At 43.5% G+C, this 27844-nt stretch overlaps 1 protein-coding gene across 3 annotated transcripts in view; it reads right to left on the bottom strand.

Annotated features, from left to right (window-relative positions):
* The window catches only part of LOC135912374 (uncharacterized), a 179125-nt gene that overhangs the window by 77538 nt on the left and 73743 nt on the right, over positions 1–27844 (bottom strand). Inside the window, exons 4-6 of one of the 3 annotated variants that reach the window (XR_011515329.1) lie at positions 27014–27080; positions 17514–17780; positions 13316–13415 (exon numbers count right to left, since the gene is read on the bottom strand). The gene's annotated coding sequence lies outside the window, so the exon portion shown is untranslated. Of the gene's footprint in view, positions 1–13315; positions 13416–17513; positions 18208–26590; positions 27081–27844 lie in introns of those variants that run through there. The other 2 variants (XR_011515330.1, XM_070541018.1) reach the window with 2 other exon arrangements.

The raw sequence follows: 27844 nt of genomic DNA, 5'->3' as shown, positions 1-27844 counted from the left end.
TAGGTTCTGTTCCACGTGAACATACCTTGCGATTTCAGGCAGCGCAAATTTACAGAACTGCAATTGGCAACTACATTTTTGCCGCCTGTATATCTTTTTGGCGGTGCAAATAGAAGCACATGCGGACTAGTACGAAGTAGAACCGCGTTTACAGAGACTGACTGTACGTGCCACATATTTATTTTTACCGATATATTAACGATATATTACCAAGATGTACCAACATATCATCAAGGGCAGGAGTGACGTAAGAATTTGGAAGAGCTTTGGAAGAGATACAGAGAAGGACGAAACTGGGATGAGTTGGACTTAATGCAACTGTCAGACGACCGGATATACAATTCGTACACAAGGCAGTAACTGCGTGCGCCGCTTTTGGACCATCTGTACTGCCATCACGAAGTTACTGAACAAGAACAACCTCTAGCATGAATGGGAACTGGGTTCTCAGACCAGTTCAACGAGAAGCCGGCATTCTTCGTATCTCTTTCGGCTGAAAAAGCCTCAGAAATGATTGGACATTTTTCTCATTCCTAAATTTTTCACAGCCCTCTTGTCAGAAAGATCAGGCCGCAGTCTTCTGGCTCTGCTACTTCCTATTCGGGTTCATGTTTGAGGTAGCGATAGTATCGTATACGTCACAGCAGACGGCTTGTATCGCCTAGCTGTTATGAGTGCTACCATGTTTAGGCACGTCAGCCTCTCGTATTGCCTGCCTTCCGTAAGCCCAGCCTGGACCGCGCAGGCGGTGCGTTCGTCTGCCCGATAGAATGGTTAGACCATAGATAACAATGCTCTCACTTTATGTGAGACTTATTAACAATGTCTCGACCCACACGCATTGTTATTGAAGCAAAACCCGATTACATATTTAGTGAGTGCTTGCGAAAACCACCAAACAATCCAAAAAGTTGAGCCTAAGTATGAGAGAAAGTGCGAGAGCAAAAAACCCAGTACACCATATCGCTAGTTTCGTCCGAAATAATGAAAATTTGTTTAGTTAAGTTGTATAGCTAATAACGACTGAAAGTTTTCAGCTGCTCACAATTAGCCAGACAGAGAAGAAATTAATTCTACTGAGCATTGCCAAAAAACGAAAAAAGAATAACGACTGAAATTTTCAGCTCCTCACAATTAGCGCACGTCAGACAGAGAAGAAATTAATTCTACTGAGCATTGCCAAAAAAAAAGAAAAAAGAATTTTCCATCTGGACTAAGAAATAAATACCTGGAGAGCGCTGTCAACTAAGCGTGAAAAGATACATATGGTGACGCTATCAGACGTCTGCCAGGCTCTGCTACACAAGACGCACGATCCCTTGGTTAATTAAAAGAGAAAAGCTAGGAAATCCTGCAGTGCCATGCGGCGCCAAGAAGCTATTTTATTTCTGGAGCGTCGTTGTCACAGTTACGCCAACTGGAACGATATCTTTAACCATGTAAGAAGTCTAGTTTCAAAAAGTGGCTACAGAACAGCCGCCATTCAAAATTTCGCGCTAGAGGGCGACGATCTTAGGTAAGGGAGCTTTTTAACAATAAAGCTGAAACGAAACGCCAGAATTACTGCTCGAAAGAAGTGCCGCATCCCCGAAACGGGGATGGATGGATGGAAAACTTTATTAAGCAAGTGAGTTTGGACCGTACAAGGTCTCAGGGCCACCGCACAGCCCTCACATTACGCGCATGTGTCCAGGCCACGTAGGGCCATGGCACTGGCACCCCGGTTCACACAGCGAAGTTGCGCGTCCGGGTCCTGCGACGCAAGGAGGGCCTCCCATTCCTCCCATGTACCGATGGCGGGCTGTCCCTGCGGGGGAGGATCGGCAGGGCAGCCGAAGAGGATGTGGTCAAGGGTGGCGTGCAATTCTCCGCAGAGAGTGCACTCTGGGGAAACATGGCGGAAGTGGGATAGAAGCTGAGGGGTAGGAAGAGTTCGCGTCTGGAGTCGCCTCCAGAGGATTTGTTGGGAGTGGGATAGGCGGGGGTGGGGAGGGGGATAGAGTCGACGGGCAAGGCGTGCTTGTTGAGTTAGTTCTGAGAACGTGTGTGCCCGCTCCCTCGAGAAATCCCGGCTGGGGTCGCCATTTGCCCGGCAAATAAGTCCTCGGGCTATGTTATCGGCGGCCTCATTTCCGGGATTGCCAGAGTGAGCCGGAACCCACACGAGCTCAATACACCTATCGGGATTTAGGGTGCACATTCTCAATATCTGCCACGCGGGGGGATGGACGCGTCCGCGGGCGAAGTTAAGAATGGCTGTTTTGGAATCGCTTAGTATATAAGCCGCATTGGTTTGGGCAATGGCTATTGCTATAGCTGCTTCTTCTGCTTCTTCCGGGGTACAAGGTGGGTCTATCAAATGGGTAAATGGGGGGGCTTCTGGATGATAAGCCACAGCTACTGAACGGTCTGTACCACACGCGGCGTCCACCCAGCGCACATCCTCTAAAGTGCCATATTCTTTATGGAGAGCTTTGGCCCGCGCGACTCGGCGGGATTGATGGTATTCAGGGTGGACATTCTTAGGAAGGGGTTTCAGGATAAGCGCGGAGTGTATGGCTCGAGGGAGAGAGATGAAGTCTGTCGTGTGTGCCGGTATGCGAATTCCCAGAGAATCCAGTATATATCGTCCAGTTTCCGTGCCAGCCAGACGAAGGTACTGTGTGTAGCGATGTGCATCTATAAGTTCTTGTATAGTGTTGTGCATTCCTAATTTTAAGAGTCTGTCCGTGCTAGTGCTCTTTGGTAAGTTTAGCGCTGCTTTGGTAGCCATGCGGATAAGAGCATTGATCTTGTCTTTATCCGAACAGGAGAGGTTCAGGTAAGGAGTGGCGTAAAGAATGCGGCTAAGCACAAAGGCATGCAGCACCTTCAGATTATCTGCTTCGTCTAGACCGGCTCGTGAATGTGAAACCCTTCTAAGAAGATGGATGACTGAGTAAGTGGACTATTTTAGTGCTTTCAGGGTAAGGTTGTTTTTCCCCGTGTCCTGTAAATGCAGGCCAAGAATGCGGAGGGTAGGTGTTTGCGGTATGGGAGTGTCATGCAGGTAGATAGTGATGGGGGAGGTAGGGACGCGCCGCGGGCGGATTATGAGGAGTGCTGACTTTGTGGGGGAGCATTCAAGCCCAATGTTTGCCGCGTGAGTAGCGATAGTTGTAGCGGCTTCCTGAAGGGTCGATTCTATGTCGCCATCCGAGCCGTATGTGGTCCAGACCGTTATATCATCCGCGTAAAGTGTGTGTCCTAAGTGCGGGATGCGGCTGAGAGCCTTGGCCAGGGGGATGAGGGTGAGGTTGAAGAGGAAGGGAGATAACACCGCCCCTTGCGGGGTACCAATGTTACCAAGCGTGAAGTGGGGGGCCTGTATATCATCTATATGCAGTGAGGCTGTGCGACCGTTTAAGAAGGCCCGGATATAGTTGTAGGTCTTAGGCCCCAACTGCAGCTCTTGGATGCCCTGCAGGATGGCGCTGTGTGTAACTTTGTCGAATGCTTTGGTGAGGTCGACTGCCAGGACTGCTCCTCCCTGGCGATGGCCACCACGTAAAGGCTGCCACCGGTGGGTGTCCCCGCCACGCTGAAATAACTGCCATTTGCACCTATCCCTATAACTGACTCGTGGGCGCGTCGTTGTGTTGGGTACTGTATTACGGTTTACCGCAAATATATATATATATATATATATATATATATATATATATATATATTTGTCAGCGCTTCAGTCTTACGAACCTTCTACGCAAACATAAGAAGACGATACTACTTGTTTATAAACGATTGTATAAACGAATACGAGTTTATAACGAGCTTATAAATGAATAAACCTGGGATAGACGAGCACATTCCCTCCCCCCACCCCCTCTAACGCTGGTAAGTACATCAGACCAAACGAGGTGATCAGTTCTGCCTCATATCTAATCCCATTGGCTTTCATCGCTACCCGACACTGCAAATTTCGCTTTTGCTTTGGGAAATAAAAGAATACGATTCCGCTTCAAAACTATTCAAGATTCGCACGAACACCTCGCACTCAAGCTGTTCGTAAGCTTACATTCTAACTATTGTTGATGCAAGAGATTTTACGGAAGGAGGACGGAAAATGGTGAAGAGCGCTTAGAAAAGGAAAACGTTATACGCCGTCGTATAAAGAAGTTGGTTTCGGGCGTGTTTCGTGCGAGGACAATCCTAAGGGGTGTAGAGGCTGTTTTCGTAGCAAAATATTTATATCAAATTTTAAAATTATGCTATACATAGAACCTTTAGCGCAGGCATTTGCTTCAGAACAAGAAAAGAAGTAAAAGAAGTAAGGAAAAATAAAAGTAAGAGTGAGGCAAAAAACACAAAGCGGTTTGCGGAATAGCAAACTACTGTGTATTAGACAGACCATTAAAAGAATAATTTCTTTCACGCTTACTTTCACGCTTTTAAAATGTTTAGACTTTCTTTAGAAGCAGAAAAGATATACGCGGAAACTGTTCGCACAAAGCGATTGCACGAAAAAAAGAAAGAAGAAACGGAGGCTAACATCAACATTCGGAAATTTCCTTTTGCGCGTTGCATCTGCGAGTTCCTTTCGGATTTTGTTATGCATACTATGAACACTATGCAATGTACCTGTTTTCTTTGGTGCGAAAATTTCAAGAAAGTCCGCAACCAGCTATAAATTAGTGTTTACGCATAGGAATATTGCGAATGTGGCCTTCGCTTTTGCTGAAATTCCCCAAACATGATCTGTTCACATCGGTTTAAAGTATGCGGAGAAACATGTGATGGTATTAGTCCCGAGTACAGTAGAAAGCAGTAAAAAGGGATGTGGTCTTGAGGTACCCACGGCCCTTCTTATTATGGAATAACGCGTAACGTATGCGACAGGTTTAATCCTGGCTTTCGTTTCTTTTTCGATTTCCATGAACTAAGAAGAAACATGCAGCGATCTATATGAGATTTTATCGCAAAGCATTCTCCAGTTCCACGTATCGGGTAGCGCAGAGACTACGCCAGGCTTGTGCTGCACATCATGAAAAGGCTGCTGTGTTGCAATCGAGGACGTGCAAAAAGACGCTCCTGTGCATAGATTTAGCAGAACAGGCGCTGTGATATAGTCGAGATAATTCCAAGTACGTCATTGTTTTGGAGACAAGCTTTCGATCAGAGGCGACGAATTTGTTACATCAGCTGTAACTACATAATAAGACGCCAAACAAGGAAATCAATTTATGTAGCGTCTATGATGACGCAAATAAAATCAAGCTTTACGGTGTAAGATGGCAGTGACTGTGGTGTAGGGAAATCCTAAAAACGACGCAACGTTCTGCCTCGTGCAGACAGCGCCGTGCAATTGAGCGAGCTTTCGCAGAGCTGGCACTTATTCTGGCGCGCTCCTGCCCGGGACAGCATTGCGAGACCGATCGCTCACTGACTCGTAGGCGCTGCCTCTCGATGAGAGCGGACGGTTACTCGCGCTGCAGTAGTTAGTCGCGTGGCTTTATTTAAAAACAGGCGTGAAATATAAACGGACGAAAAGTACCTGGCTGTAAACATACCAATTTTAGGTCCCTTCAAATTGTATAAAATTTCTCCATTAACAGTACGCTATCCAGAGCAATATCAAAAAAGCTAAATTCAAATAATAAATTCATTGGAATCAACAAAAAAATTACTGGCGGCTGCTCTAATCTAGTGTGAACAATATGCGCCTGCTTATGTTTGCGCAGAATGACCCGTCTTTCATGAAACGCGGAGCATGATATTTGAGGCACCTTGTGTATCGGACAGTCCGTACCATCTCCGACATCCTGGTCCCGCCTTTCCCTCGACTTGCGATTATTTTTGTCTCCTCGCATACTATGGTGCGCATGATAATATCCTGGGATACGCTACAAGACGACCTGATCCTTGCAGTTGTGGACATGCACCTATCTATGATCACGAAGCCACTCAACTTCCCGACGGGCCTTTCTTGGCGCAGACAATACATTGGCCCGACGAGACGTTTCATTATTGCAAAAATGTAACCGCAACTTTTCTACCAGTGAACAGTGTGTTCCTTCGGGAGTGCGTCGAGTGCTACAATAAGAAATGGGAAATTTTCCCGACCACCCATAACTATACGCTCCAGCATATATATATATATATATATATATATATATATATATATAGAGAGAGAGAGAGAGAGAGAGAGAGAGAGAGAGAGAGAGAGAGAGAGAGAGAGAGAGTTGCACACCGTTATGCGAAGATGCAGCTGGAACCATTGAATCAATATCTCTAACAACTTTTATTTATCTGTTCATAATATTGCACTTCAAGAAGCTACACTAATTTGCAAAATGTAAAGGTGTTACTCGGTCCAAAAGCATAATAGCTATTGCGACCTCGTCTTTAAATTGCTGCTCCGCAGATCAGGATCCCAACCATACGCTTTGTCTACATAGCGAGCTTTCATGGTGTAAGCACAAGCTTGCACTAGCCTTGGCTAAGAATATACTGTTTTTTTTTCATTAAAACCAACGCCCAGGCCAACGTTACTTCTAATATAAGCATTATGAACATGTTAATTTTTCAATGCGAAATTTTGCGCAAGCGTAGTCACAGCTTCTCACGTAGGACAGACTGACAGATCAAAGCTGTTGTCTGCCTTCGTCCATAGCAACAACAAACATGTTCGTAATCCTTTCTACAGTCATTTTGTTGGAGTACCCGCTAATGAACTTTGCTTCACGAACTGCTGTGCAGATGTGGTCACATTTATAGTCATAAGTTGATTCAAGAAGCGCCAGAAAGACTGAGCCCGTTCCACTGTCCGACAGATCGAAAGGTTACTTAGGTGATTAACAATGTAGATAAATAACTGGCGTTTCCCCATCTAAAAAGACTGCTTGTATTCTTGACTAATTTCATGGAACACTATCATTTCTATTAGTACATGAATGCGCAAAACTTTTAAACTCCTTTTACGTTTCATTCTAGAAAGACCAGTGTTCTCTGCTTTGCACAAGGAATTGCAAAATGCAAGTATCTGCCTTAAGTTTAGGAGCAACGATTTCGGTCATGCAGACCTTGCAAAACAAATTAGTGTTCTGGACAAGTATATGTCCCTTAGGTAATAGAGCAACAAAGTTTAATTTGCAATCTACTTGTGGTGCGTTCACTATAAAATTGGTTTGTTTCGCGCACAATATAATGCAAAACAAAGCCACTAAGCAACCAAAGTGGCCATATCTCAAATCAATACTGCTGAGCAAGATGCCGCCATGAAGGATGTGGAATATATCACACCACCAGTCCAGCTTTACATTTACGCCAATACAAGCACAAGAGCTTTCGTCTGCGTTCTCTAAGGCCTGCTAGGAAACAACAACATTGAAAAAGAGTCTGTTTTCTGCACTTGTAGCGGCAGAAAAATGCCAAAATATGGAGAAAGTAAAACATGTACTGTAACAAGGAGATTAAGCTCTATGTAACTTCATCGGAGGCAAGAAACAAAAAAAAGACAATCAGTCTTCCAGGATTCTTCCTGAGATATCAACCAGTGCTCAGAATAGCCTCAAGGCCCATTATCGCTACATATACAAAGCGGTTTGTAGCTTCGGAAGATCCACAGACGGTGTCTTGCTTGCCCGAATGCCAAGAAATGCATGTTCAATTACATGCAGCTACGCCCAAGCAAATACCGATGAACCTACAACAATGAAGGCGGACATGGCAGCAGTACAAAATGTTAGCTACCTTTAAATTGGGAGGTTCCCGTTCAGTTAGGTCCTTTTATATATACACTGAAAAATATAGAATGTATCGAGTCATCAGACATCACCGGTAAGCGCTTCACTGAGCTGCTCTCATCAAATGAATCCCCTCGATGTACGACGTATGCACTGAATCCTGGGCAGCTTGTCTGCATAATTACGTGAAGGCGTTTAGAGTTCTCGTCTTGACGCAGATCAGTAAGTTGATTAGCTCCACGTCTACTCTCGAGCTTGCTTAACAGCAAACGCTCATACAGAAAACTTAAACATCTTAATTATGAACCGCATATGATAGCGCAAAAGGACAGAAGGGTTCCTGCCCTTGGGATTTTTTTCGCTTTACAGGCACACGGAAGAGCGAAAGACGCGATTCAAACAGAGTGTCCGTCGCGTTTTTCATGAATTTGTTCCTTGGTTTTTTCAGTTAAACTTAGTTGCAACTCGAACGCAGTATCGTTCTCTTTATTTTCTTGGCCCGTGTGTTTTTGAGCTTTTCATTTACAAAGTAATCACATCAACTCGTTAACTTTCGCGTTTTTACCGTACTTTCACATCTTTATGTAGCATCAGAATAAGTCGTGAGGTGACGTGAGCCTATTTCGGCTGTTCGACGTTTCCGCACTGCCACCATTATTAGCGACATGTTTACCTTTAACGAATACTAAACGTTGTCCCTTTTAACATGCTAACAGTCACGTTTTAGTACATGCTCCAAACTGGCCGCCATGCCACGACACCGTGCACAGACGCAACAATGTTTGCTGCATTTTGCGCAACCTGCGTTACTCTTAGCCACTTCCGTTTCATGGTTCAAACTTACTTTATTTGCATGATGATGCCTTACAACAGAAATTAAATGCTCTGCTTGTACGTGCCAAAAGCGTGATGCGATTATGGGACAAGCCATAGCGGGGCGACCCCGTATTTCGACCATCTGCGGCTCTTTAACGCGCATCCAATGCATTATACACGGGTATTTTGCGTTTAATCTCCACGGAAATGTTGCCGCTGCAGCCGGAATCTGGTACCGCAACCATATATGCTTCGCAGCTTAGCTTTAAAGCCACTAAGTAACCCCGGCGTGCATGCCTCAACTCAGCAACAGCGCTGTGTGAAATGCCGCCGTGAAAGCTATGGACCATGTCATACCCACAGACCTTCTCTACGTTTATCTTGATAAAATTACAAGAGCTGCTTTTCGTTCACCTGCACGGCAGTATAGCCAGCGCTGATAGAAGTTAAACCCATGAAATCGCGTTTAGCATCACACCACCCTATCAACTGAGCTGCCGCAAATAAAGGGTCACGTCTTTGTAACTAAAAACAAAAGTTGGCTTTCAAAAACATTGGTGCTTTTCTGTTGCGCTGCTGGATCCTTATTTGTTGATGGAACAAACGAACGCCATCATCCAACCTGACCCTGGGGCGACGGAGTATACAATCGACACTACGCCGAACGCCGAACACTGCAGCCTTTCAATCCATATCCACTGCTTTGTTTTCCCTTCTGACCAAGTTGTGAAACAAGATTTGGCATCAACACATACCTTGTCAGAATAAAATTACGGGAAATCTTGCTGCGAAATCTCACGAAATTATTACTCGATTGTCAAAACAGAAAACATTAGTACATACGAAAAACACAAAACACACTCACAAAGGTAAAAAAAAATCACGACATAAAAGACGAAAATGTTTCGTCTCATTTTCAAAAGCTATGATAAAAATATTGTGTGGAATTTGTGGAATTAAATTACGGCAGGACCCAGTCTATGATGACTGCCGATAGTAATGCGATTAGCCTTCAAGCAACGTAGTGACATTGTACTGCTGAAGTGACGCTTTCTTAATAAAATCTCAAGTGGGTCATTGTGGAACTTTCTTTGCTTTGGCTACAAGCGACCAGACCTCTCTTGTATTGGTGTAGCTTGCCCAGGTCGCCCATGAGCACAGCGCTATGGCCATGATTGCACGAAGACGACGACGTGAGGAGGGTCAAATGACAAAGTACGACCACGATAGGATGATGAATAAGCAATGACGTCGGTGAAATGGCAAAGGCGCCGTGATGACGTCGGCATCACCACAACGAAATTATTCCGAGATAATGACGATGATATGATGATGACAGCGTGTCATGTGACGGCATGACGATTGCGATAACGGCAGGCAGGCAGTACGATTGCGATAAGATGACGGAGGAGAAACAAGGTCGATGGAACGAAGAAAGCGGTTTGTTGAGGACGGAATCACGGCAATCACGACTGTGTGGCAAAGACGGCGTCACTAAGACGTGACGAGAGTCGGATGACGAATAACAATATGGAACAACCACGATGGCATGATGAAGGCTGGACCACAAACCGATCTGAGCGACTGTATGACAACGGTGGCATAACAGCGTTGTAAGACTAATGGTATCACGAGGTGTTTATGACGACCATGACGCGACGACGACTGTAGCATAAAGACGGTTTGGCGATGATGGTGCGACGGCGATGGCCCTACGGAAGTTGAGTGACGAAGCTGCAGGAACGGTGATTCATGCATGCATCATCGTTGCAGGAATCACGACGGACTTCCGACAACTACATGACAACGAATGCGTGACGAGGATGGCGCGCCGACGACACCATGACGAGAGTCGGATGGCAAAGCCAGAATGACGATGGTGCAACAACTGTGACGACAATACGGCACCAGCCCACCCATAGTGGCCTGAAGTATTATTTTGGCAACTGTGTTGGTGTACAAAGCCTGACGGCTACGTTACGACGAGAGTCAGATCGCGAAGCTGGAATGAGAATGATGAAACTATCAAGGATCGACTTTCCCACGGACAAAAGAACATTACCAACTCGTTTCGCGTTGACATTGTTTTCAGCGCTCCTTACAAGCTGCAACGAATCTGCCAGGCGGTGACCAAATAATGACAAAACGAATAATCAAAGGCGTGTCGGTGCTCGCAAAGAAGACGCCAAGTTCGTAACATGCTAAGTTGTTGTACCGTACATGTTGCCATTAACCTGCGGCCATATTTACGCAGGCCAGACCGGCCGGTGGGTTAATGCCCGTCTAAATAAAAGCATCGACAACCACTTGGCACAAACAACCACTCACACTTAACCACTACAATCGCTGTCCTTCTAGACATGTATTTAGAACTAATACGATTTCGATTTCTCATAAACACAGACATACAATGTAACCGAGGCCTGCCATGTTGGGATTTTATACATCTTTACATGCCTTTCTTATTCCAAATGCTATATATATATATATATATATATATATATATATATATATATATATATATATATATATATATATATAGCATTTGGGATAAGAAAGGCATGTAACGATGTATAAAATCCCAACATGGCAGGCCTCGGTTACATTGTATGTCTGTGTTTATGAGAAATCGAAATCGTATATATATATATATATATATATATATATATATATATATATATATATATATATATATATATATATATATATATACATGGAGCGCTCTGTACTGCATTTCCTTCGGGGTAAAGACAAGTGAAAGAGAATCGAACGTTTCAGGATTCCCAACTTACTGAATATATTCACCGTAAAACACTGTTTCCTACATCCTTTAAAGTACACTTGAAACGATGCAAGTGACATTCACCAGAAAACAGACGAACAGGTTTATAAATAAATTTTTAATAAATGATTACCTATTGAAGCAAGTCATAACTAATATAGTTGAAGATGTCCCCTTCGTAAAGATACACCCGCGTTCTTAAAACAACCCACTGCGTGCTCTGAAAAGCAATTGTAAGCAAAGTACATATTTGCGTCATCCATTCGTTTGGGCTCAATACTGTTGGAGCATTAAACAATTTCAGTCATTCGATTTGGTTAAGTTTAGGTTGCATCATGTTCGCGTTAGGTGTGGACAGGTGGTGGCGCCTTGCCGACAGCCGTGCGACATGACCGGCGACCCGCGGTCTGCTACGGACTTCAGTCAGCGCCTGAATGCTCAGCCTGTGGTGGATTGGTGCCTTCTGGAGTGAGCAATTATAGGACTGAAGCAATTTTACTGGTTACACTCTGTAACGTAGAAAGTAAAAAAGCAGGCTTAATCTAGTGTACAAGCTCACGCGTACTCCAAGCTTTATTTGAAGCTATTCAGAAGGAATCCTAATTATTGCTCTGTAAGCGACCGCATCATGAAAACGCCTGAATAGCGCATCTGCGCAGTGCATACTATTTTTTCGAACAACCGGCAAGTGCAGATAATCAATGCTACGAGCCTATACCCTCTTTGAGATTTGAGCTTATTACTGCCTCTTTCCAAGCACATGGGATATACTTTGACGATGATATGGCATTGAACATATAGAGGATTGTTTTCTGTGTGTAATTGGTGTCATTCTCTAAATGATTTGAGCACATCCTAGAGCACAGTTATTTCAGCAGTGCTCTGCCTGGTGCTCTGATAAGTTGAATGGATGATTGTATGCTTTATTTGGTGCACATTTTCGCTCAAAGGGCTGTCGTTCTGCTCGTTTCCCGTGTCTAAGTTCAAGAAATGTGCGTGAAGTTGCATATCGTGCTGAAAATGGGCACAGAAATTCTGCCTGGTCTTCGAGACTCCCATTTTATCAAAGGTCCCAACTTTGACTGCGGGCCTTTTATTCTGTTATCTCCATTCAATACATTTCCCTCATATGTATAAGAGGTTGTGCCGGACACACCATTTTGTCAATTTTCTTTGTTAGCCTGTGAAGAAGACTTTATTCCTTATTTTACGTGCTCAAAATATCAATAACTCATCCGCAGTTTGCGAATACCGAAAGCGTCCATAAACCTTATTTTGCAGCTTACGCGCTTCACTACATCCTTAATTCTATAATATAACTCGTTGACAGTAGGCCCTCCTTTTATTTGTGGGATAGATTTGAATGTACCACTGATAAGAAAAACTGTGAATTACGCAAGAACATCATCAATGCTTATGGTAGAGATGTGACCCCGCGACACATGTGTGAGTCTACAGAAGAGCGTCCAGTCAGCTGATTTTACCTTCCACCGAGGAGCGTGTGGCCAGCATTCATTCTATAATTTTGTTTGTTTGTGTGTGTTCAGCCCTATAGGAAAGTGGTCGCTGCCGTAGAGATCTTTATTATGATTCCAATGGAGGTATGTTACTATATTTGGAGATGCAATTCACAAATCTATGGAAGAGTATATCTTGTAAGCATATTCTAAAAGCTGGTTTATTGTTTTATAGTCCGCAAGCTCGAATGGCAAAAAGAAAATCTTCAATTAACCATGCTCTCGATTTGCACACAGAGTCCGCCCAAGAAGAGTTGTGAGCAGGTAAATCTGCAAGGACTACTTAGGATATAGGTCGATCGTCGACTAAGGCATGCAATATTTGTTTGTGAAGCGAGAAGTTAGGGCGTGTTTAGAGAAAGACGACGCTAAGGAGTTTATTTAAAAGCACAGTTAGAACTGCAACTGCCTCGAGGCTGTTTTGGAGTGCAACGCAACCAACATTCTCGCAGTCAGCCGTGTACACGCCATATCCGTACCTGTAGTTTGTGTGGCGGATGCTCCTGGGCAGAAGCTCTTGCATGACGGTAACCTGAGCTCGACGTTGATCAGTACACAGCCCTTCGAAGTTCTGCTTGCCTGGAAGGCGAAAGATGGACGATGCTTGAAATTATTTTACGCCGGATGTTACCGCAAACCAGAAGTAAGCTTGTTAAACATGCCTTTAACTGAGAACTCATTGTCGCAAAAGACATTGAAAGCTTCCATTATTAGTCTTAAAAGTCACCCTAGACAACAATCGCGCCAATAGATTAGATAGCAGTAGTGCATGCACGATTGATCAGTAAATTTATCACTTGAAGTTTCATGATTTGGTACCGCAAGTAAAACGTTTTTGTGACCCATAAAAGGACACGTGTGATATTTCACATACGTGCATAAACAACAAATGAACGCCGTGTCTCGCATATCGTGCTAGTTTTACGCGACCGTTTTCGCTTATCGCATGTGGAAGCCATGTCAACAATTTCAGATGCGAATGACTTAACGCAATCTATTTATTACTTTCATGAGTATATTTTACGAGAACACCTTTCTTTGTCTTTTGACATTTCAAGATATATATATATATATATATATATATATATATATATATATATATATATATATATATATATATATATATATATATATATATATATATATATATATATATATATATATATACATATATACATATATATATATATATATATATATATATATATATATATATATATAACTACAGCTTATATATTTAGAAATTTTGTAGCGTAATACGCTGCTTCATACTTATAGAGCTGCTCCTTGAATGTGAACAACGGTAAATAATCATGTCTCTGTAAGACAATCTGTGAAGATTCTGAGTACGCGCAGTGTTTGACAAATAAGCATGAAAAAGAACATTCCTCGCTGACTTGTTTCACCTGCTTTTTAGACCTGCCAAACGCCTATCCTGTGTCAGTTGATTATGTCCTTGTCCATCGGAGCTAAGAAACACTCTCTGTGCTTTGGTTTCAGATTGCAAATATATATATATATATATATATATATATATATAAGAAAAAGAGAACCCGGAGGGTTTGTTTAGTGAGAGCCATTGTCAGGCAAATGGCAAGACAAAAGAAAAAAATGAAATTCAATGAGCGTATGGTGGCTTAGTTGACTTATGTTTGGCTTAGTTGACCTATGTTAGGCTAAAGAGTACAGAAGTTGGCAAATATGGAGCGAAACAATTTAACTAAAGCAAGCATGTCAATAACGTGCGGGACTTCTTACATTAGATGGCATGATTCAAAGAACGCGAAAGGGAGACAAATTTTGAAACACCAAATAAGTACAAACTACATAGCCACAATTATTTTAAGGTGAAAGAGTGTGTTTAGATGTTATTTATGGTGAGAGTAAAGCAGCTAAGCCATCGTGGCTTGAATTGCAGCCCAGTGTCAATGCAAGGTGACTACACGAACCATTTGTCTGCGTCTTCCGGCTTTACGTCGAGAAACGGCTTTGCTGTCGTTGTTAAACAGCGAGAAGGAAGCGTAACTCTGACCACCAGCCTACGGCGCACAGTTGGTGGGATATTCTGTAAGTGTCCACTTAGCGAACATGCTTATTTATTATGCTGCTCCAGATCTCAACTGTGGGCTGGGCTGGGGTAAGCGTGAGGAGATAGGCTACCCCAGCCAGTCAGCGTTAATAAAGTCGAAAAAATGGACATGTCCACTAGGTGGACACTTGCAGAATAGCACCCTGCATCCTTGATGTGGAGCAGGCAGTGCTGGGGCATGAAGTGTGATGATAAAAATGTGGTTGACCAAAAAAAAAAGCAATGAGTCATCGTCTACGAAAGAATATTGGGCAGATGAACGAATCGTGATGTGTTTAAGTTCGGCTTGCCGCCTGCTGTGTTGTCCAGTGGCAGAGGGCGGACACGAATAGAGGCACGAACAACGCCCCGAAGGAAACGAACGCGAAACACAGTTTATACTTGGCGAAAGTAGGGGAATACACTTTTCCCTGTACATGGAAAAGCCGCGCACGGCTGGGCGCGAGGAAGGATCAGAAACCCGTGTGCTCATAAAGCACCAAACGCTTGCTCACGCAGACGCATTTGAGGGGCTTCCCCTCTCAAATTTGTTGCTTAGGCAATGTTTACGTACGAGGTGGATGCTTCAAGTGTTAGAGGCTTCGATTTAAACACTCTTACGTAACTTGTCAGACCAGGACATAGTGATCGTAAAACTATGGCTATATAGTGTATACAATTATAGTCGTGATAGACTACAAGGAAACCAGATCAGCAAATACGGCACCGTTGCCATATAGTGCAAAGGTGATCTAGTTATCGAGTTAGAAATTGTACGTTTGCAAAGTAAGAATGTTGAAACAGCGCGAAAGAAAACAGTCTTGCATTAGGAGAAACACAGCTTCTAAGGGAAAACGGACCTCAATGTTGAGGTTTCGACAGCGTAGCTTGTAATGAGTACGTGGCACCTCAAAGCTCACGTTTGATTAGGTTCATGAGTACAAGATATCACGACACATCAAAAAAGCTATTTCTTCGTTAAACAAGCTTACTCACGTCAAACTCATGAACATCATCTTACATTCTTGCAGTGTGAAATGCCTAAGGTATTTTACGCAGGTGCTGATGCCGATGATTCGTGATTACCGATGCAGTGCTAAAGGACGACACGGTACCACGGTGTCGACAATCACTCGACAGGTGAGAAACCAGTGCACCTCACAAATATATGTCGCTCATTGGGGCCTATCGGTTGCACTTTTAATGGCAACAATACCACGCCATATTGGGGACCTACGACTAGGTCATCGCGAGCAGCGCACGCAATAAATCAGCGGAAACACTTCCTCCTGTGAAACTTGAATAGTCATGCTTCGTCCAGGCTTCCATATACTGTCGAAAGCAGAAATGGGTTTTACACATGGATATCAAAATGTTCTTGTTTAGTTAAGCTTAAAGAATATGCTCAATGTATTTAGAGGCTCTTATGTTTAGATTAGCACGTTTATCCCAAGGAAACTTCCACTTTCTGTATACAGTGCCCATCGTGTTTTCTTGGTTAGTTCCGAACTTGCATGCTGCTGACAGCGAATTTTCAGAAAACGTAGTTGGTAAACGTTGTCTATGATTATTCGCGTTACACTTTGCTAAATTAAAAATTAAATTCTGTTTGTGCGTGTCAAAACCACGACCTGATTATGAGTCACGCCGTAGTGGAGCATTTAAAAACATTTGGACCACCTGAGGTTCATTAACGTGCAACTAAGCCTAAGTGTACGGGCGTATTCGCATTTAAGCCCCGCTGAAATCTGGCCGCAGTGGCGCAATTTGAGCTGGCAGTGCTTCTCGGAACGACTGAGACGTGATGAAGGGGCCTTTTTTGACACGCCTAATAAACTTTTATGCGCCAACCTCGTAACATTGGGCTTACAGCTACAACGCAGAAGATGTCTGTAGAATTAATCTGTGCTTTATGAAAACACAGTGCTACATTGTAACTGTATGCTGCCAATTTCAAATTGCATTCATGCTCCGATGCTCTAGCATATTTGTCCTGAATATCTCGCAAGATCGTAGATCTGCTACCGCATGCTATCGTCGCCACCTTTTGTAATTCGGTTGCCCAATAAAAGACCACATAAACGAAAATGATATTTGAAGCAATGCAAATTCTCTCTGACCACTGTACTTACTAGTGCCCCAGAAACATCAGGAAAATTTCAGATTTAAAAGAAAATAAAGTCTCAATTGCTATAGTGTCACTCTGAAGCGCAATGCAGAAAAAAAAACAATCAACTCTATGCGTTGTCTCATTCATATTTATTATCAATATGTTTTTGAGTGGTAGGCTGCAAAGCACTAATATATGCATTGATACTGTGAGGTCTTTTTCTGTAGAAGACAAGAGTTCAATATCCTGTGTGCTACATAAATAAAAATTCTGTAGAACACTGAACTCACTAGCGACTAAAATCTTTAAGTGTTCTAGTCAGCAATCTGTTACATTGCGTCCGTTGTGTATCATACGTTAAAGAGGGGTGTTCCAAACGTTAACTGCGGAGAAAACGAAGAGTTTGCCTTCTTCGTAATGCCAGTCATAATGCTCCTGCTGAGTATTCTGACGTCATTTCTTCCCGAGTTCGAAATGGGCGCTCACAGACAATACGCACCTACTCCGTGTGTCATGTGCGCACCCGGCCAAGTCCACGTAAGTCTGACGATAGGCGTTCCGTAGATCTCAACGTGCCCTTCGACAGCTCCCAGGTCCATGATACTAGCAGGAGGAACATCACTCCGCCGGAGGTCGCTGGTGACCTTAAATGGAGCGCCGCCTGTGGTTTTCTGGAACGGGCGTGTGGGCTCCAAGTCCCCTAGGAGGGTATCCTTGAAAGCGTAGTTAGATGGGGCTGGTCTGATTGGTAATTCGTTTCATGACACTGCAAACCACATGGCAACAGCATTACTACCGCACTAACTTTAGGCGCGGCAATCTAGGGGCGAATTTGAAAAGCAACAATATCTCTGGTCGCATTTGATACCAAAACTGTATGCTGCGTAGAACGTCCGTAGAGTACCTGGATACAATGACCGCAATATTAGACTGAGACATGCCGCAGATGTATGGGTGCTGTTTCAAATACAGCTTGTTGAAATAACTTCGTATCCGTGAACGATTTGATGTAATATGACGAGTTTCGGCCACGTATGATACAAAGATGCTCAAAGTCGAAATTTCAGGTGGTACGGTAGCGATGTGTTTCCTTGCCAGAGCTGGTACAGATTGCAGCAATCTTTGAAGCGACAAGTTGAAACAACCCACATAGGAACACCACAAGTGTCAGTCATTACACTTTTATGGTTCAGCCTCGCCACGATTAAGCTTCGGGAACAACTCAGTGGCATTGAAGGCTTAAACAATGCAATATGCGCCGACAATACAACGTTATAGACAAAAGCATCCGAAACCGGCCAGCCGCAATCCTTCCTTCCAGAGGTAGGTGCTCAACCTGATATAACAGCACCTCACCGCATGCGGTCGCTAGTGCACCTCCAAAAATGTACCTTTAGTACGTTGTATTAGGCTTGAAGCAATTGCGCTACGTCTATCATATAGGGCGTCCAGGCTAGCGTTCACTAAACTGGTCAAGGAAAATAAAAGAATAAAAGCATGGGGCAAAATGCAATTTTAAGACGTGAGGTATTCATGTCACCATACCTCTCGCGTCCAAATACCGCACGTCTTTTAATTGTTTCTTGCACCGTGTTTTTAAACTCTTTCTTATTATACAGCTTGGTGAAGATTAGCTAGGGCACGCGCTATATGATAGCCTACACCTTGTGTTAGGATAGCACTATTTATAAACTGCTGGCGGTCATCCTGTGGCAATTCATTCACGATGGTTAGACCAGTAACCATCTCTTTAAACAGGGCTGAGCCACTCTGAACTACTTCGTTGCTAGAAAAGTTTGAGAGTTCTGCTTTAAAGCAATGAAAACTTTGTCTTCATATACGAATATACGTAAAACACTAGCACAATGTTAACCAAATTCTAGGTCAGTCTCCGAGTTAGCTGGAAAGGTGCGGCGCATCAGACGCGCAACCCGCGACCTGATATGCGCGCGCCACAGCGCTGCACGGGAAATCGTTCAGTGAGGATAAAAGGAGTCGGCCATATTTAAAACCCTTGCAGAGGCACTAAAGTATAAATTAATGCAGTCGTATTGAAATGAAATTCTGTCATGCATTTCTTATATGTACTTCCTTACAACCAAAGTCAATTTCTTGCTTTGTACGCGAAATCTTAGTGTCATCCGAATAACTATATTTTTATTTTCAAATCTCTATACTGCTTCGCGAACTGACCTTCAATGATGCACTTTTCTTATTGTAGTTGCTAAACTGTGGAAGCATTATATCCCGATTTATGACTCCTCGGTTGCGTTTAGAACTAAAAATTCCGGCCATACACAATATATGTCTGTTACAGCACCTGCGAACCGTCCAGGGCTGTTTATACGAGTTTAGAAGAACTTTTGTACGAGTGTCGACCAAACACAGCCGATCTTTATGGCAAGGCTATCGCAACGAGCAAGTCATGTTATCAAAGAAATTCGATGGAGTTGCCAATGAACTTTCCTAGTACGAAGTAGCACCGGCTGAGAAATAAACTCGGCGAGTTGGAAGGATTATATTTTCTCCTTTCCGTGTGAATGTCGAGTTTACCGAAACTTTGATTGGATAATTGTTGCAGCAGTGTTCGTTCAGAAAAGGTAACACTTAAAAGATTCACGAGTAGATTTTTTTTTTCAGTTAAAATTTTATATTAGGAAGGTTATCGTCCCTCTTGAAAAAATCACCCTTTGCTTTGCTAGAGGCAGTCGGATTTCAGGGGAAAAAAGTGTATTTCATTAAAGGTGCACAAGCGAAATTGTGCGACTTGAAGATTTTACGTGTTTCAAGACGTACCACCAAAAACAGAACATTGTATGCCACCTATGGGAAATTCTTACAATTACTGGCCTGTGATGTTGTCAGGACCGTCACGTTGCAAAGCCTGTGACGCGAGGAAGATGTAGGAGACGGTGCATGATGAGCAAACACACGACAATTATATTAGACGGCACGTAAAAACAAATAATATCTTAAACTAGCCCCACACATATACGGTTGTTCGTAAACAGAAAAAAATAGTCTCACGAGGTTGCGGTTGAAGTCCACAATGTGGTGAGGCGTAGAGTCCTTGAGGTGGGACACTCGCTGGTAGAGTGATGACCGGCGTGGAAGAGCAAGCACAGCAGCAGGGCGGGGCAGGAAAGGTGGACGGCCCACAGCTCCGTAGACGAGAACAGGCCACTCGGTCGCCCGATCACCCGAACCTCGCGCGTAGAAGCGGGTTCCAAGATGCCAGCAGACCGACCTGAGGCCTCGTGCAAGGCAACGACCCGAGGCGCTCCTCGTCTCGATGACGGATGCTCGCTCTCCCGAACCTCGCGCGTAGATGCGGGTTCGAGGCTGCAGCAGGCCGTTCCGGGGTCTCTTGCCGTGCAACGACCCGAGGCGTTCACTGTCCCTAAGATGGACGCTCGGTCAGGTGAACCTCACCGGTAGATGTGGGTTCCGGAGGCCCGGCGGCCCTAGTCGTGCCGGCGTTCCAACCATCTCCGTTGCGCGAGCCCCTTTTCATGCGCTGCACGAGCCTCCCTCGTCTTTCTTTTCGTCTTGTTGAGGACGGCCGCAATGTCGCCTGCTCTTGCGCTCGGTACTTTGTGTGTACTTCTTCACATGAGTGAGTGACGAAACTTTGTTGTGAACGCCTGCTGAACGGTTAGCCTTCCCCTGTTAGTGCGGCGTTACCGTGACGCGGCCATGACGCCTTCGCGGCGTGTGGCGCCTCTACTTCGGCCGCGGCCGCACTATTCCCTTTGGTCGACCGCGCCTGCCCCTCTTTTGGGGTGGCAGCCTCCCTCCGGTTTCGCTCGGTCGTTGCCTTTCGAGGGCCGCCGAGATCTGCTGGACGGCCTGGGTTTGGACATCTTGGTCATAGCATCTCGTTGCGGCCTCGAGCCGCGGCGGGATCGTTGGTATTGTTGCAGCTTCATGCGGATTCTTAGCACAGTCCCAAAGGATGTGAGCTGCAGTGGCTCTTTCCTTTCGGCACACACAACACAGATCACTTTCATAGACACATGGACACACGTGCCGCATCAGCACCGGGGTGAATAACGACCCCGTTTGATGTTGTCTGTATAAAACCGCCTCCTTACGGGTCAACCCCGGTTGAGGTGGTGGCATAGTCCTTCGCTCTAATCGGTACCATTTCACAATTTCATTGTAGGAAGTCATTTTGTCCTTGGTTTCCCACCACCACGACTGGTCGGCTGTAGTAGCAGCGGCACGGTTGGTTAGTCCTCGCGCCGCCGCGTTCACCGTCTCGTTGTGGTTAGCGTTGCCGCGATCCGACACATCACTGCCCATGTGGGCCGGAAACCACTTTATCACCACACACCGACTTTCACTCGCGAGATCGACCACACGCAACACACGCGCGATTTCACCACACACCCTTGCTCTGGCGTAATTTTTCACTGCCGCCTACAATCACAGAGCACAGTCGTGCACTCGGGGTCGGCGACGGCCAAAGCAATGGCCACCTCTTCGGCTTGATGCGCCCCTCGAGTCCGCACACTCGCCGCTGTTCTCGTTGCACCGGTCGATGCCCCGACGACTGCAGCGGCGAATGCCTTTCTGTCATGTGGATACTCTGTCGCGTCCACAAACACGGCACCCCTGTCTTTGGCATGGAGATCGATGAGCGCCTTGGCCCTCGCCGCCCGCCGCTCTTTGTGGAACTCAGGGTTCATATTTCTTGGCGCCGGACGTACCCGTAGCCGTCTACTAATTACAATTGCAACTTACAATTTACTCACATAATTAATTTGTTTATTGTACCACCGTGGTTTTACGGCATTGTTGAAAGGAGTAAATGATATCTAATCAAGGAGAGGTAAACTACAGTATGCAAAAGAACTTTGAGAAGAGTAAAAAAAATAATGAGTTACAGGTTTCATAATTATGGGATCCTGTCAGATGGTTGCAAATTGTTGAATGTATTGTTGCAGTGCGTGAGTAAATGAGGGGACATACTTACTACAAAAGGAGCCGTGTTCAAAATTTTATTACCATATTATTGTAGTACACGTTCACCTATACCTTATTAGCGAGAGGAACGTTCAATTTACCCAAGGATAATTGTCTAGGGCAACGTAGAGTGCAACGCAAAACAGTGGCGCAAGAAAATGTTGATTTTATTTGGCAGTGATGTCTAAGGAAGAAGCCACCACCCTCCGGAGACTATTAAGGAATAGATATGGGGATGTAATTATCGTGCACCGGATACACCCTGCACAATTGTCATATCCATGCCGATTCGGTGATGTACCGGACACCCTACAGCACGTAGTGTTGGTGTGCCAGCAATGCGATAAAGACACTCCAGATGAAGCTACCGAATCGCTAGACTTCTGGCTCTGGCGACAAAGAACTCCAATAATTATCAAGATCGGAATCGCTATAAGTGACCGAAGAAACGGGGGAGACAATGCTAACCCCACCGAGCCTGGAGGATCAGCAATGTTTTGCGGACAGGTCACGTGCCGCGCCATCAGCCAACAGCTTCCTGGACTGAGAGAGCCGACCACCTAGGATGAAGATAGGCCACCTCCTACCTGTTTCGCCTAATAAACGTTTACTCATCCTCCTGAGTTAGCGCACGACATCTAGAAGCTAATTTGCAGCAAACACTTTCAATCGGCGATTGTCAGTGTGAGTGGTTATATATAATGACTCCAGCGTATTCAGTTGAGCATCTATTCTCGAGTGTTTAATGATTTCCACCTGAATTTGGAAGACGACTTTTCTTTTTTGTGGGCGTGTGTTAACACTTAGCATATTTCATACGCATTGGCAGATATTTTTTAATTCGACGTTTGGTTTGAGCTCAAGATGATCTTCATTAATAGGTAGAACCATCATGCGTGCATCTTCAGCCTAGATCAGCACATTAGAAGGCTTCACTACGTGCAGCAAATCATCCACATCTAAGGCAAAAAGTAATAAATAGTCGGCGTGCCATTTTCGCAGGAACACAGGTGCGACGGTACCGCAAAGGGCACGACATACCGTTCATTATGACTGATTGGTAAAGATCCTTAAGGTAATTCTAAAAAGCGCAAACATACCCCCCTGACAACCAGAATATGGTAGTTTATATGCTAGTACAGAGTAATCAACAGTGTCTACTGCTTTGAGAATGACAGGTACTAACGTATTGTAAGTGAAACCTGTGTCTTAATGGTGATGGAGGCAGCCTAATCTGGTCTGAAACCATGTTGTAATGAGAGACCCCGTTAATCTTTGCGATATATTTAAAAACAAGGTTTTCAATGATTTCTTAAAAACAAAAATTATGTATGCTCAAGAGCAGATTGACATGTCATTAGACGAGTGAGAGCGATCGTCCGTTTAATATATCGAAACAACCTTTGATGTGTTTACACAAGTTCGGTGCTTTGCTGCTTCTACACAATCATTGAATAGACGGCATCAAACTGGTCCGAGAACGCAAAGGTTTTCTTTAACGACCCTTACTTTTACCACATCGAATCCTGCCGACTTTTGATGGCATTCTTAACACTATAGACGTCGTTTCTTGAACGCTCATGTGGTGCAGTGTAAGAAAATTAACACTAGAATTCTGAAGACTACGTTCATTACGGAGCTCCACACATTTTGCAGCTAAAAATGGACGAAATGAAGAAATAGACGTTAAATAATCAAATCGTGCTGACAGCAATAACATCAGGAAGTGCCCTTGGTCCACGAGAATTGCGAACGACTTCATTCGTAATTCCTCAAGTTTTCTTTTTTTTTCAGTTACGGTTCGCCGGTTATACTGGAATTTCGCAATTATCCTTTTTACTCTCTTTCGTCGTTCCCACAGACTTGTTGCATATAGATTTTAAATGGCGTCAATAAAGGTAGTGATCTTTTTGAGTTTTCCATTTACCACACCGCCAATCCTTGCTCTGTATGAATTCACCAATTTTTTTAGTCATCCTGAGACATAGTGGTATGTCACTAGAACGATTTGAAGCTTTTCTAATCCGTCTGATTGCACTCTCAAGAGCGGAAGTGAAGTTTAAAGATTTCGGATGATCTAATCACGCTATGTCATGACCTAAATTACTTATAATAATATTTATAAAATCTTGTTGTCTATCTTCGTTACACACCTAAGACCATCACCTTTTTCTACTGGGAATTGCCGACACCGAAAATAATGGCAAGTGATCTGCAGTAGGCTTATCCTATACACAAAAACAAACTAGTCTTTTTTAAATGGGTAATGCATGATCCGTCGAAGTAGCGAAAGTGCAGGTACTTTGACGAGATTCCGAAAGCAGTGAGATTTTATGAGTGTGTATAGTCATCATGACCTGAACTACTGGTGTCAGTGTTCATATCACGATGCATCAATATTCTTTTGGTTGGTGCTCTAAACGTCGTTTTATGTTTGTCAAAAATGCAGACAATAGGAAATACGATAAGGTTCACGGAATGTAAGTGATGATTCCAGAGTGATGAAAAAAGACTCAATGCCATATGTGCCGCATGAAGGTGGCGGGAATGTTGTAAATACGTGCTGCATATTGTAAAACGATAGTTACGGCTCTCCCACAGAACATAATCACGCGACTGACAAACCATTGCCTAATCACGAATAACAATTATTTTGCCCTTCTTTGGCCACGTATCAGTGGCAGCAATGATATCAAGGCGTTGCTGCTGCTAAGAGAGAAACGACAAAAGGTGATTCAAATTTTTATGTACTGCGAGTGTTGCCATGGAATATTGTCATGCATCTGTGAGAACAGTTGCTGCCAACTTGTAAATTCGTGAGTGGCATTCTTAATAGCACGTGGTATTAAGCATCGACACGATCAAAGTAATTACGCCACATGACAAATTAGTCAATTTGTACTTTCACTATCCCCCTCATAGTTTCTGAACAACCCTTTGGCATAATAATGATTCCGAATGCCTGGGGATGATTTCTACCAACTGGAACATCCATGATATCCATGACTTCATAAATGAAATTAGAATAACAACGACTTTGACTTTGCCAGCTATGCCCGCTGTCTAAACGTCAAGCATGCAGTTTAGTCTACGTCGAATATCTATATTTGTAGCAATACATAGCTGTATGCCTAAAGAAAGCTGATCACAAGCGATGAACCTCAAGCTGTTTTACAGGAATCGAAGAACATATTTTATTAACTAAAGGGCAAAAAATCCCATCATTCCGACTTTTTGCGTTCCTTTTTCTTTACAGTTACCATCCATTTCCAAGAAATATGAGACATTAGTTAACGAACTCATTTTTAAGTTGTGCAGTACGTAAAAAGATATGAGCAAAATATTAAAAAAACCTTCGAATCAAAGTGCCTTATAAAGTCCTAATAAGCCCACAATTTCGTCTCGTGTATTAAGAAAGAAAATTCACATTTTGGTCAATGCCCGGCTAGGAATAATTTAACTACGTTTACGTTAATATCTTGAAAGAGGTAAGGAAGATTTGAAGTAGAACATTTGTTGGGCAAAAAACGACGCGAATTTTTAGTGACAAAGTATTGCGACACAATAACAAGGTTTTAGCACTTTGTCTCAGTTAACATTTTTTTCTGTGGTAAATAAGTATGTACGTCGAAAAACTAATATTGGTTCCACTGCATGAAACGTTTTTTTTGCCTAGTATAGCATTTTAGTTACTATAAAAATATTTCCCTTGAGCGACGTTCTTTATATGCACGCACCCAGCTGACCTTAGTGGCATCATCGGCCTTTCTCACTAGTTTGATAACATAGGTAATAAAACACATAGAATTACAGATAGTAGGTGCAAGTAGAGAATAGTACCAGAAGTAGTTACGCTAGACTAGCTTTAGACATGTAGTTATGCGTGCTTTGGCATGCTTGAAGCCTCAACACACCAAAGAAAAAAACACGGATAAAGTATCCCTGAAAACCGAAGCTCAACTCTTTTCGTGGCTCTGATCGGACAAATTTTTCTCACTTTTTTCACTACAACAAAAGAAGCAGCTTGGAATGGAATATCAATATAAACTTAGTATTATTGCTCAAGCTACATATATAGAGGCGCAATACAGGATTTTAAAATAAGCGAAATTCTTTTGCCTAAAATAAAGGCATTCGGTATGTTTTTAGGGTAATAAAATATTAAGTCCTGTGAGGCCATTCCATGAAATGTTATCCTACGAATATTGTTTTTAAACGCTCTTAGAATATGCCCATTTCCCAGCTTTTCGCAATTTTCGTGTTTTCATGGTTTTGTTACGAAATGAATACGGAAAGAAACTGCATAATTTTTTCTTAAAATCTTCAAGAGCATATCTGAAGACTTGTCATAAAATTTCCTAGCTTGATCACTTTAGTTAAAATGGATGCAAAAGGCCACTGGTTTTGGCGTCATAAGAGGTGCTTTCTCAAAAGAGCAAAAGTTGGCAATCAAAAAACACAGTGGCCGGCAAGAGTTTGAGTTTCTGTGAGCAACTATTTCTAATAATTTGAAATTACCAACAAATATATGGCCACATACAGTGTTTTGGTTATGCAATGACAGCTCGTCAAAGTTGTAAAATCTGCAAGTCACAAAATAGGTGTTTTTCTTCGGCGAATTACAATTTCGTTCCTGTAAATCCGCGCTGTGTGGCGAAAACTTTTCCCACCTCATATACAATTTTTGCTGGGAACAAGAAAATACCTGGGTCTCCCAGATAAGTTGGTTCTTCACGACCATACCCAGCTTTCTTTATTTAACGCTTTGTACATTTCCAAAAAATCCGCTGAAAGAAAATAATTTACAGTCATGATCCAGAATTATGTGTCCGGAATTGGCACTTTTGCCAATTCTGGATATATAACATCAAGACGGGAGAGACATTTTTCGTGTAAATGATCAACGCACTGCGTTTGTGGTTTTCATTCCAGCCCCCCGCGTCGGGGGGGGGGGGGGGGGGGGGGAATCCCGGCCTACGGTACGCATGTCTAGTCTTCTTGCCTCCGTTAACGTATGCCATGACAGAGTACCTTCCTCGGCCCGTGAACTGTGTGAAGTGGGCGCTGTAGGTACCGTCATTTTTCATGATGTCAGGGTCTGCAAAATCAGAAGCAAAAAAAGAACGGCGTGCGAGTCGTAATGGATTGAACATAATAAATCAATTTATTACGGTTTAAATGTTCTTGAGATGAAGCGTAGTGATGGCGGAGTCTGCTTTCTCACCATTTTCGCTAACCCACTACGTTATCACGTGCCATTGCTAATTTGGTAAATTTTGAAGTGTGGTGTTTCGTTCTCTCTTCTTGTTGGACTTCATTATTTTTATTCTTGACCCTCGACATTCCCGAATCCGCAAGTGACGATTTTGGCATTTCCTGTAGTATTGATGTATTCATCCTTTCGAAATGCTAAACTACTCGTAACTAATTGTGTGTCTAAGAAGGTGCAATGGTCCCCACAAGCTATTCATTTACAAGCATTTTTTCCGTGCTCCTTACGCAACTCATGTACGAAGTGCAGAAATAAATTGAAATTCAAAGAAAATTCATACGACTACGCCTGAGCAACAATAAAGAAATCGGTATATCGCTGTTATACGACATCTTTTGCGACACGAAACTACCGATCTGCCCCGGTCACCTACAGGAAAATTCTGGGCCATACAATTTTTTTTTATTGCGAGAGCAATCATACACAATCGAGCCGTAGTCACGTGGTGTTCCGTACCATCGCTGCCGCCGTAAAGTCTTAGTATTGACGGCGCTTGAACAGCCAGCGAGCAAAGCGTTTTGTTCACGCGATATCCTGTACTTGTGATAGCGAGAGGAGGTTAGGGCGAGAAGATTGGTTCATTGCTTACT

The sequence above is a fragment of the Dermacentor albipictus genome, chromosome 6 (genome assembly GCF_038994185.2).
Source record: "Dermacentor albipictus isolate Rhodes 1998 colony chromosome 6, USDA_Dalb.pri_finalv2, whole genome shotgun sequence".
Taxonomy (NCBI): domain Eukaryota; kingdom Metazoa; phylum Arthropoda; class Arachnida; order Ixodida; family Ixodidae; genus Dermacentor; species Dermacentor albipictus.
Note: the sequence above shows the minus strand (reverse complement) of the source record. Positions and strands in the feature narration are given on the sequence as shown.